Below are 11,919 nucleotides of genomic sequence, written 5' to 3'. Positions count from 1 at the left end.
TGTCATTTGACTATTTTTTTGTTTGCTGAAGTAAAAAAAAGAAAAAAAAGAAAAAAAGAAAAAAAGAAAAGGTTGTACCGTGGTCTTTGAATTATATGTCTAATTCTATGTGGTTTTTGTCTTTTTTTTTCTTAAATATTATGTGAAATAAAAGCGCCATATGTAGAATTATTATATCTTCAGGACTATTTCACTAAATAAGCGTTTGGAATAGAGAAAATAATAATAATAATATTAATATTAAATAATGAACAAAGTTCCCTCTTTTAAATATTTACAAGTTAGCAGCTAAAATACCTGAAATAAAATATTGCATGCAAAGCAGGTCGTTAGTGAATAAAAGGAGTGTGATATTTTATTGCAAGTATTAACGACCAGCTTGTAAATTTCCATTTCAACAACTGTATCAGGGCTAGTTGGATGCCTTAGCTTTCAATCGATAACGTTAGAAAGTCTCTTGTTGCCCCCCAACCCTTGCCCTTAAAAGTGATATTACTCTAGGCATGATCTGACATAACGTTAAGACATCTAAAGAACTGAGAGCTCAGGCTTTTTGCTGAGTTCAATTATTTTTTAAAAATAATAAAAAGAAAGTGCTGTATACCAAAGCCTCGTTGTTGAGATTGTTGAAGTGACCTGTATTTTAAGTATAAGCTCCTGATAAAAGGGACGCTTTTTGCTTAACAAGTCAAGTATGACCATTATTTATCAGTGTCTGCTGTCAAAACGCTTGAAAAATGCTGCAGGAGAAAATTTTTGAGGGGATATTGCTGTGAAATTGCACGAATAGTGTTCCTTATTTTCTGTCGACTTCCCTCTCTTCAATCCCTCTTTTCTTCCTTTTTTAATTTGCGGGGGAGAGGGTGGTGAAAGCTAGAAATGTGGGCGATTTCTTGGGGAAAAGTAGAAAGAAGAAAAAAACCAAACCCACAGGAAAGGGTTGGTTTTGCTCCAGTCTGAGTGCTCCCTGTGCTCCCCGCCAGCACAAGACAAAGGCTGGTTTTAAAAAAAACCTTAACAACTGGAATATACAGAGATTTTTAGTCTGACAAAGACTAAAAACTGCATGATGGTTACTCCTAACCCTAATGTTTTCTTAACATCACCTTCTTTTCCCTCCCTCCTCACCATCTCAGCCCACCCTCAGGGGTGAGCTCAGCTATAGAGACAAACCATTTCGACAGTACAGAGAAAATATTATTAATAATAATAATAATAAAAAAAAGTTAAAAGTCTAATACAAGGATTTCAATCATCCTGATTAGAAACTGGATTCATTTTGTATGCTCAAGTGTAATACATTTTTGAGTACTTGATAAATATTTAAATAAATATGAAATCTACCTTAAACTGTGTGATCAGTAACCCTTGTGTTTTCATGCAGGATCAGAGGCTTGGTACGACGCTTCGGGGGGCGGGAGGGAGACAGGGTGTCATTTCTGCCCGGTGGTCTAACGTGTAAGTTGTTCGAGTCACTCTCAGTGACGGGAGGCTGGGAGGGAATAGCGGAGGGGGGGGAATGGGGAGTTTGGAGACCGAGTACTCCGACTCGGGGGGGGTCTTTAGTTGGCGCTGAGAACCTCTAAGGTCAGGGCAACACGGGGGCCTCTGCGTCCGCCTTTTATCGCCTGGCAGCTAACGCGTAGGTAGGAAGCGCGGCCACTCCGCGGGGAGAGGCGCAGGGTTACACCGGGGTGGGGGTGACCCCGCGGGAGAACAACCTGTGCGCCGGGGCGTTCCTGAGAGCCCTCCCCCACCTTCGGGCCGGTGAAGGTCTGTCGTTTCCAAGGGTCATGGAAGAGGGAAAGGCGAGTTTTGGCTGCCGATCCTTGCGAGGGGGAAGCCCACCCCCGCCAGCCCTGCGCGGAGCCGGGGCTGCGCTGCGCGGCGCCCCGCGGTCCCGGCGCGCCCTCCCGGCGGCTGAGGTTGCCGTCGAGATAAGCGGCCCACCGGGAGGCAGGGGTTTGGGTTTGGGCTGCCAAGGGAGCGTCTTGCTCCTGGAAACACACAGGGCAGCGTGCTGTGTGAGGGCTGCAGCCGCGATCCGACCCCTCGGTTCCGCAGCGGGCTGCGGGCGGGAGCCCCACCGGGGATGTTCCCGCACACACACCTACGGCCGGGATCCTACCTGCACCCCCGCGGGGTCCTGAGCCCCCTCGGAAGGCTCGGGGGGGGGGTGGCTGTTGTCGCTGCTGCGGCCTCAGGGATGACCGCGTTCCCCCGGCCGCCGCCGCCGCCCCGCTCCGGCCCGCCCCTCTGCGCAGACCTGCGGCCCCGGGGTCACCCCGCAGCCTCCCCCCTCCAAACTTCAATTAAACAAAACCCGTCTTATTTTAAGACTAGCTCTTTTTGCGTGGCGCAAGGGGCTTTTTTTATGGCCTTTGGTTCCCTTTTCCATTTCATATATTTGTGGCGTATTTCTTCCCTTCCCCGAACCTTGGAGTATTATCCGTTGTGAAGCAAATAAAGACAAACTTTAAAGCGGGTCCCTCCTAGTGCCTTCAGGAGAGCACCCTTCCTGAGCTCGGCCAGCAGGATTCGTGCAAGCAAGAGAAAACATCTTCTTCGTGAAATGCGTGTCTTTATGGTGCTCTGTGCAGGTTCCTTCTCTGGTTCCTCTTTCAGATATGGGCGAGGGCGGCAATTAGCAGTCCCAGGTCCGCCAGTTTTCTTCTTGCTGCAGCCTCTCTTAATAGTGTCAAATAAGGTCTGTTACAGCCTGTTGTAATTTCTCTGAGAATGTTTGCACACACAGAGGCCAATATTCAAACTGTTCTCGTTTCAATATTTGTACCAGGTTAATTAACTCTCAGCATCTCCAGCCAACGTAGCAGTGAGACACACAAGCCGGGGACGTGAATTCCAGCGTTGAGATCAGTCGAACATCTCAACAGTAAGTGTTTGCCTTTATATACATAGGTATACATACATATCTTAACATATCCACGCTGAGTCACCCAAAAATGGGCAGCGGGGAAGGAATGAGAGCCCCCCAGGCGGTGCTGGCCCTCGAGTCGCCGCAGCCCCAGCGCAGCGCCCGGGACGGAGCCGGAGCCGGACCGGGTTGCGGGTCCGCAGTGCCGGGCGGGTTTCACGGGGACCGAACCGTCCTCACCCCCTCTGCAAGCCCGAAACGCCGACAGCGTTTTACGGTGCGAGGTGCCGCAGCTGGGGGCTTTGCGGGCTTCAGCGGAGCTGTAAGTAGTTAATAAAGGGGCTGGAAAGAGATCCTGTTTACTGATTGTTCCTGATTGTTGTTTTCTTGATAACAGAGCAAGCCACTGAATGACTGTTTGAGCTCAGGCGCCACAAACATAAACTTAACAGCTCCCAGTGTGCCGGCCCTGCTGGAGGATCACTCCTCACCTCCCGGGACTTGTGAAGTGCAGGCGGAGAAGGCAGCTCCCAAGGAGCCAGGCACCACGGGGGCGGGGGAGGCTCGCCTCTATGGCCGAGCTTTCCATGTTGCACGGTATCTGCCGTCATTAGCCAGCGGAAAGGGGTGAAAAATTAATGGGTGCCTCTCCCCGAGCCCGCTGCCCGTGCCGGGGGTCGGGGCAGGCTCTATGCGCCGCTCTTCGCAGCATCCCAGATGAGAGATGCGCCTTTTTATATTAGGCTACTGTTTTGTTTGAATGTCGTCGAATTTTTCTTGCGGCGGGGAAGTGCCACCAGCCAGCGCCCTGGGTTCGTCCGGGGCCGGGGAGGGAGGGAGGGCGGCGGCGGCGGCAGGGAGGGCGCGCAGCCCCGGGGTCTCCCGCTTCTCCCGGGACCGGCAGCAGCGGGGCAGGAGAGCGGCCGGGCGGCACGGCCAGCCTCCGCCACGGCGGCAGATGTATTAATTACCTGCAGCCCCGGCTTTCTCGGGGGGTGTGTGGTGGGGGGAGAGAAGGAAAGAGGAAGGTTGCAAAACAGGATTTTTGTGCGTCTTTTTTTTGTTGTTGTTTTTTTTTTTTTGTTTTCTTTCCTCCTGGCAGACAAAACAGGGTCAAGGTGTGTTTGTCGGGGAGCGAGAGAGAGGGCGGAAAAGTTTTCCAGAAATAAGTGACACGAACCAAAGCAGAGCTCGGCTCCTATCTCCCGTCCGACCTTGGGCGGCAATGGGAAGAGGAAAACAGGGTGTTACTGTGGCTTTTCTTTAGGAGGGCTGTTCAGGTCGGTAGATCTCCAAGGCTAATCCAAACAACCCGTTTGACTTGTGAGGTCCGGAGTCTAGACAGAGCTGGTGGCTCGGCGGCTCCTTATCTGGTTTTGGAATCAGCCAAAAGAGACTTTTCTTAATGTCCACAGCAGCACTGGGATCTGCCGGGGCCGGGGAGCCACCGCACCTCGCAGACAGGACAACAAATACACCCACCACCTGGAGGCTTTACAGCCCGCTTTGTTGTTCCCGGGCCGCCGCGGCCCTGCCTTGTCCCCCCCCCAGCTGCCCCCCCTCGCGCCGGCGGGCTGCTCAGTAAAACCTGCACCCCGTTGCAAAACCTACGCTCCGCTGCTTGCCACCGCAGCTGCTCCTGTCGCCCCCCGGGCACCGAGGGGCCACTTCTGCGGCAGGATGTGGCAGTGGGCACTCGAGCCCTTCTGGGGTCAGGAGCCCTGCTTTCCCCGCCGTGCCCCTCGTCTGTGTGTGCGTGTGTTTGCCGCTACTGCTATTTATTTTTTTTTCCAGTTGAAGTTTTACAGAGAATGGGAAAAAATATCCAAATTCGCTCTTGTTCACCAACATTAAGGAATGATCGAAGCAAATCAATTAAGAGAGAGGAAGTCAGTTTAGATACAAGATCTTCTTTGGGAGCAGAAAATTGCCTTCTGTATTAGTCCCTTTATGCTGGCTTTGTGGATATTGCGAGCTGTAAAGCTTGTTTGAGGCGGTTGGGATCAATAAAAGCATTTAACTCAATAGCAAGCAGCATTTTGGAAAGTAGGGAGAAAGAGGCATCTTTTATTTGGATGTCACTCTTTCTATTTATTCATTTGTTTTCTTGAGCCTTCAGATTCTCCCGATATGTTGGGAGGCTGCACGGTGGGTTTCCAGGTTTCTGAACGGTGCATGAGCCCGTCCAGCATCTCTGCTGTGTCTCTGCTGTAGCTCAAAACGGTTTGCTGCGAATCTGTGTAATTCCCCTCCAAACTCTATGCCGCTTCTCAGTGCGGGTTTAGTTCAAGGCCATGATATCCCATTTTGGAAGAAAACAAGCTGATTGCTGTAACTACGATGCACTGATATGCTATTTGCGGCGGATATTGTAATTGAGTCTGCTAATGTGGAATTATGAAATTTGCCAGTGGGTAGGGCACTTTCTCTTGCAGTTTAGAAGGTTTGTGGGTAAGTACTGTTTTCTAGATTTAGTAGTTGCAAATTTCCTCATGTACAGAGCAAATTATATTGCAAAGCTTTTGTAATAATTTTCCATTAAACCCATTTGAACCATTTTAAACTCCCCAAAACTCAGCGAATTCAGGATCAAGAGAGCAACATTTACCCAGAAAAAGGAATCTTAACCATGATCCTGGTACTCCTCTTTTTTTTTTTTTTTTTTTTTTTCTCATGGGTAAAACTTTGTGTTTATTTTTAACTGTCACAAATACAAGGTGTTGTTTGAAAAGTGTTAAACTTAGCAGGTATATAGAGATAATACTGACGTGTCACTGTGCATGATAAAGTAAAATATGGTGGGAATTAACTTGAAAAGTTTATGAAGGTTTTAACTACAGCCCATAAATTAACCTTTTTTACAAAGATACAATGATATGTAGAAGATCTTACAATATATATGTTACTTAAAAAATACTCTGATATTTGGAGTGCAAACATTTTTTCCCCAATGTGAAGACACAAACTGAGGTCGTAGTCGTCGAAGAGCTTACTGTAAGTAATCTGAAGTAATTAATATTAGACCACTCTAGTGAATCACAAATTGCAGGAGCAAACTTTCTAGTTTACACAGGGCCTTCTGTGAAGGTAGTGAAAGATTTGCTGCTAACCTCTGGTGAAGCTGGAATGTGTAGCTCCGAAGGCTCAAGTCCAGTTCTCACTGCAGTTAGTAGCAAAAATCCTCTAGACATGGGGGTGTAAAATCAGTGCGGTGATTTTGTAGGGAAAAAAGCAATTTCCTTCTCACCACCCTCATTTTTTTCTGTATTTGACCTTAAGTGGCTGCATAATTTTCTATTACAAGAGAAAAATCCTCTTAAGCTATCGGTGCATCAGTAAAAACATCTTGCTTGGTGTGGTAATGAGAAACAGGAGGCAATAGCTCATCTGAATGTACAGAATATTATAAAATAAAACAGCCACTCCCCGCCTCACTTACTGCTGCATAAAGGAGACTTTGTATGTTGTGAATTCTGGGGCAGGAGACTACATACAAATTACTTACATTATATTTTACAGCAGAGAACTCTTAGCAAAACTTAACATAATTACCCCCACACAAGCTCTGATGTTCTAATTTATATGTATTTCACTTTCATGATATGAAGCAAGAAAGGTTTTTCAGGATTTGGCCCCACCAGTGGGACCCACATTCAGGCTTATTCTGAGCCAGGCGGCTGCCAAATTTGCTGTTGCAGAATGATCCCAAACTTCGTACACAGCATGGGATTTCAGGTGCGCTAAAGATGCAGGGTTTTCTTTAGTGAAAATTAATTGATAATAAATGTATTTTTTTACTTTACTCAGATTCTTTTTCTGCAGCAAGAATTTAATGATTTTAGCACGTGAAAGGCTAGAGCTTTTTTAGTTATTCAAGTAACCTTGTTCAGGGTTGGGCCTTTTCGGGCAGAAAACCCTGGATAGTTCTGATAATTATGAGGAGGACAGAGCACTTAGTGGGTAGACACCGCAGATTGTTGTATCGCTTTAAATGAAAAGTGTTTTAGTCCGGCATCCATTCCAGATCTTAGTAGTTTACTGGTTAGTATAAACTGGGAAAACAGCTATCTCCCACTGTTCATACAGCAGCAGTATATTCAAGACATTAGACATGTCTTCTTCATTGCATCTTTTAAGTGCTAGTTTTTAAAATCTCTGTTCTTATAGTTCACTGTTTTTCTTCTAATTAATTAGTTTTCAAGGCATCTTTGCTTGTCATTCCAGTAAGTATAGCTGTTTTATGCCCTGATCTTAAGGTTTTTTTTCTGAGTAAAGCCCCAATGGACTCTTAAGAGAGTCACGTGTCCTCAAATCAGTTGAGCCCATCCCGTTTCAAAGTCAGTGATCTCTGTCAATTACATAGTGGCAAAGGCAAGAACAGTTAGATTTTTGCAATGATGACCACATATCATATTTCTTTGTGCTAACAATGCTGTTATGAGGTACCTCAGAGCAGAAGAATTGGTCATTAAAGTAGTGAAGTGAACTTTCAACATTTGGGATCTTGGTTCTGCAGTACGTTGGCTCTTCAAAACTGATTACATTAGGGATATGTGTTTGTAGTTTTATTATAACTTAATCATTATCACAGAAAAAAACCTCAAAGCCACAAGATTAAGAAAGACAGATACCACTTCTTACAACTGTCGTATCAAAATTATTCTTTGTCAGTTTGCCATTTTTCCCGGTGAATATTTTGTTTATAAAAAGAAATTTATTTCTGAAATCATTAGGTCATTCAAGCAGGGATTCATTTGAGGGTGCTTATGGCTGTTCCATGATTCTGCAGTACCTAATACAATGGGCCATGCTCCTCGCAAATCCTTAGTGCAATGCTGTAACCAGCATGGTCAGTAATAGTAAATAAAAAACATGTTGATTTTAGTACAAGTCTACAGCAATAACGGCTAATATAGATGTAAAGACTTATGTCTTATAGAAGATAAATTCCCGCAAAATAATTTTTCAACATGGCTTTTATTCCTGTTTCTATGGCAAAATTGTTGCTAACTTCCACAGGAGAATTTGGTCTCTTCATTCAGTAAGTACCTCAAAGGAAAAATGGGAATTAAGAATGAAATAGCATGACAAGTAGCAGCATTGCAATTAGCAGTACAAGTTTTATGCTGCAAGGACTGAGTCCGGATGGAAAAAAATGTGAAAACTGAAAGTTTTGTACTGCAGGATCAAATGTTTGTCTGACTATTACAGTCACTAAAACAGTATGTTCATTCTTTAGAGTTTTACATGCCTCCAACTATTTAGCAAGATAACTCTATACCTTATATTGCAGAAAGTATTTTTAGTTTTGAAATACATTTGAATATACTGCTGGACCAAGGGCAGTCATTAAAGCAGCTGTTGATCAAGTATAGAATACAAAAATGTAACCAGTTAATGCTCAATTAAGGATGGTGAGTTATCTGCTCCAATTCTTAATCATCTCTTTTAGTCAGGTGGCATTAATCTGAGTTGCCCTTTAGTTAATGACTGTCCTATACTTTTTTTTTTTATATTGTCAGATATTGCTTATTTGGGGATAAAAGTGAATAGAGCCAGGGGAAGTATGGACTTTTATGAATGTGGGGTCTGAAAAGAGCAAATAATTAGTGTTTCCAATTAGGTCAGTGAAACTCCCAGGGGCAGTAGAGTGGTAAATGCAATTGTGAGAGCACCATGGAAGAGAGAAAGGGAGGATGGAGGTGGTTCATGTCTACCTGTGACATTACACAGAGCCTGTGACACCCTGATAAGGCTCTCTGGTATTGAAGACCTTGTTTCACGGCGCAGCCCAGCTTCGTGTGGGCTCGTGAAGGGGCTCACAGCTCACGAGAGGCAGCAGAGCTCCTCTAGGAAAAGACAGTTTGCCATCTCTTCGACAGAGGCAGAGGAGTCCCTGGCGGGGATGGTTAGACAGGTACTCTCTTCCTAAGAGGGATGCTGAAAAACATCATGGCAGAATAGTTCCCAAAGCATAGAGCTGCCTCAGATTCACATCTGCACAGGAAGAGGCACTGACCGCGACGAGAGCTGATCTCTCGATGATGGATAGCAATCAGGCGTCTCCGATGAGCTTCCTCGTGCATTTGTTATAGTTGAAATGAAGTATTGGTAGCTGGTCTGCAGAGCTTACAGGGGAGACTCAGGCTTGTGTTTCAGTCACGGCTTTCTCCCTCCCTACGAAAGACCCTCCAGAGTAGTTGCAGGGAGGCCGGGGCTGGGAGCTGAAACTTGCCTGTTCTCAGGAGTGTGGCCGCCTGCCCTTGCCTTAACGCATTGCTGCGCTTCCTCCCCCTGCACCACTCAGGCCATGACCTGGAAGTCTCCAGATGTGGGAGAGCCCTGCCCTGGCCATCTCCTTGCCGTGAGTTCCCACACTCCTCGTCCCTGCCCCCGCCACGGGTTGTTCTCCCTCTGGCCGTGCAGCCCCAGCTACGTGCGGGATGCTGCAGCCAGCCTGGGCGAGGCTTCACCTGGGCCCCCTCCGTCTCCTCCGCCGGCATGGGATCTGTGCACATGCTTCATGACGGGATGTAGGCCTCTGTCCAAAAAAAGCCGGGACGTGAGACTTAGCACGTGGCACCCGCTGTGTAAAGCCTGTGATGGGAAAGGGCAAGCGTGCTTCTGCAGATATCCCACCCGAGCGCGGGGCTGGTGAGGAGGCGCAGGCTGGGGGCATAACGTGCCTCAGCCCCGTGCTGCCTGGAGAGGAGCTGTGGCTCTGCGCTCGTGCCCTGCTTGGCGTTCCCGAGAGCCTGCGCTGTGGCCAGAGCTTGGGAGAGAGCGAGGGCTGCCCATGCTTTGGCGGATGAGCTTCGCAACTGAGCAGCAACTGCTTTTGGGCACCCAGCTTTGATGGAGTATCAGCATCTTGTGCTGTGGTGGGTGGGGGGTGGAGATGGGTGCGCCCAAGTGGGGCTCTTGGAAAAACAGCTGCTGCTCTAGAGGGATGCATCGCAGATGCTACCCTTTTTCATGGCGTAGGCCCCAGTGCTACTAGAAGTCATTTCTTTCCTTTCAGAATTTACAGCCCAGACCCTTTCTTAATAGCAGACACTTATGTCTTTTCTTTTTCCCCCTCCTCCCCCCCTTTTTTTTTTATTTTATTTTTTTTTTGTTTGAGGGATGCAGGCTATCATTTTTAGCTTCCAGAAGATGCCTGGAGCGGTAGCTCCCCCTACTCCAGAAGTGATCAGTGGTTTCAAGGTTTACTTAGGACGTGACAGACCTGGTTTCAGATTCCCTCCATGCCTGAGGGGATGCAGCCATTCCCAGCCTCGTCCCTAATCTTTGGTCTGGGGGGTGTGTGTGGTGGGGTGTTTCCGTCCTGCCCACCGAAGCTATTCTGCAGCACAGGGAAGACCGGAGAGGGGAAATGCGAGTATGAGTGTTGAAACCTGTGTCATAGGAAGCTGGTTTGAGTCCTTTTGGAGGATGGGTTTTGTCCGAGGTGTGTGGCCTGGCAGGAACAGGCAGGCCTAGCCATAGCGCAGGCAGAGCTGCGGGTGTTTGAGAAACTCCACCATAGAAAACTGAGGCATCTCCAGAGGTCGAGCACCTCTAGGAATGGTCATCAGCTGAGACAAGTTTTGAGGATGCTGGTTTTGGGCCTGAGTGCTTAAATCACACCCAAGCCCCACGCTGGGCACCTCAGCCCCTTTCTGTGAGGCTGTCGCCATGGAGGGTGTTTGCAGTGTGCTGACAACACCCGCCAGAAGGGGCCCAGAGCCTCCTCGGGAGGTGAGATCTGGCCAGCTTCCATCTTCCTAGCAGCGTCAGAGCAGTGTGGTGGGGTTGTGCGAGGGAAAGCAGGCACCCTTGATCTCTGCCTCATCTCACTGCTGTCAGAGGCCTTGCCCAGCGTATGGGTGAGGCTGAGAAGTGACAGAGAGCTCTCTGGCCACAGCTGGGTCCACGTAAAGCTGATGGCCATGCTGCAGCCTGGAGGAAGCTGCCGGCAGGTGGGGCAGAGCTCATACCTGCCCTGCTCACCTGGGGGACTGCCAGCTGGCAATCTGGAAGCATTATTGAGGCTTTGAAGGCTGCTAGGTGGTCCCACCTCAGCAGGTGGAAGGCAAGATTCCCCACAACACTGCCCCATCATTTGCTGGTGAGACATTTTTTATTAATACTTTTGTATGAAGACCTTGCTCTTGCGATCCATGGCCGGGCACCAGGTTCTTGCATTGTTCTCTGTTATAGCAAATAAATCAGTCTGTACTACAGTTTGATCAGAGTGCCACCTCTGCTCACTAAACAACATATCATTGGGAACACGAGACCAGCGTTACCTGAGCTCTGCTAGCCACTGGTTGGTCTGCAGGTGGAGTTTTAAAGTATAATGAGAACACAGAATCATAGAATGGTTTAGGTTGGAAGGGACCTTAAAGATCATCTAGTTCCAACCCCCCTTCCATTGTCAGGGACACCTCCCATGGGCATCTATCTGCACAATCTGTCCACAGCTGCAACCTGCAATACTTGGAGCAAAGTTGGAGCAGTCGCAATATGAAAATGGAAAAGAACCACCTGTCATCAAGTTTCTTCAAGTCTCTGCTTCTGAGCTTATTCTCTGGTCTTGCCTGTTGTCAAGGTAGCAATAGTATGCTGACCTGCAGGACATGACCAAGTTTTTTGGGACGGTGAGGAAGAGAAGATGGCAGAGGAGGAGGTGGCATATATTTGAGAAAGACAGGCATGGAGAAGGTTTTGAGCCCATCTCTGGGAAGTTATTTTCTAAGTTAGAGATGAATCTTTCTTTATCTGATTTTTCAAAACACTATATTTGTATCTGTGAAAGCTATAATCCCAGATTTTCTATTCAAAGGCTGTGACTAACCATTGTGTTTCTTCCTAGAGTACTAGTAGACATGGTTTCCTCTTCCTGAGCTCATCAGAAACGCCATCATATTTTTATCAGGGATACCACTACTTTATTGAAAGCTTCCCAAACTGTCGCATTTGCTATGCCACTGTTCAGCGCAGTGTGTGAACAACTGAGCAGTTCCTGTGCAAGAACTTGACCTTGCACAGAGATCTAAGGC

Source organism: Chroicocephalus ridibundus, chromosome Z, assembly GCF_963924245.1.
Source record: "Chroicocephalus ridibundus chromosome Z, bChrRid1.1, whole genome shotgun sequence".
Lineage (NCBI taxonomy): Eukaryota > Metazoa > Chordata > Aves > Charadriiformes > Laridae > Chroicocephalus > Chroicocephalus ridibundus.
Note: the sequence above shows the minus strand (reverse complement) of the source record.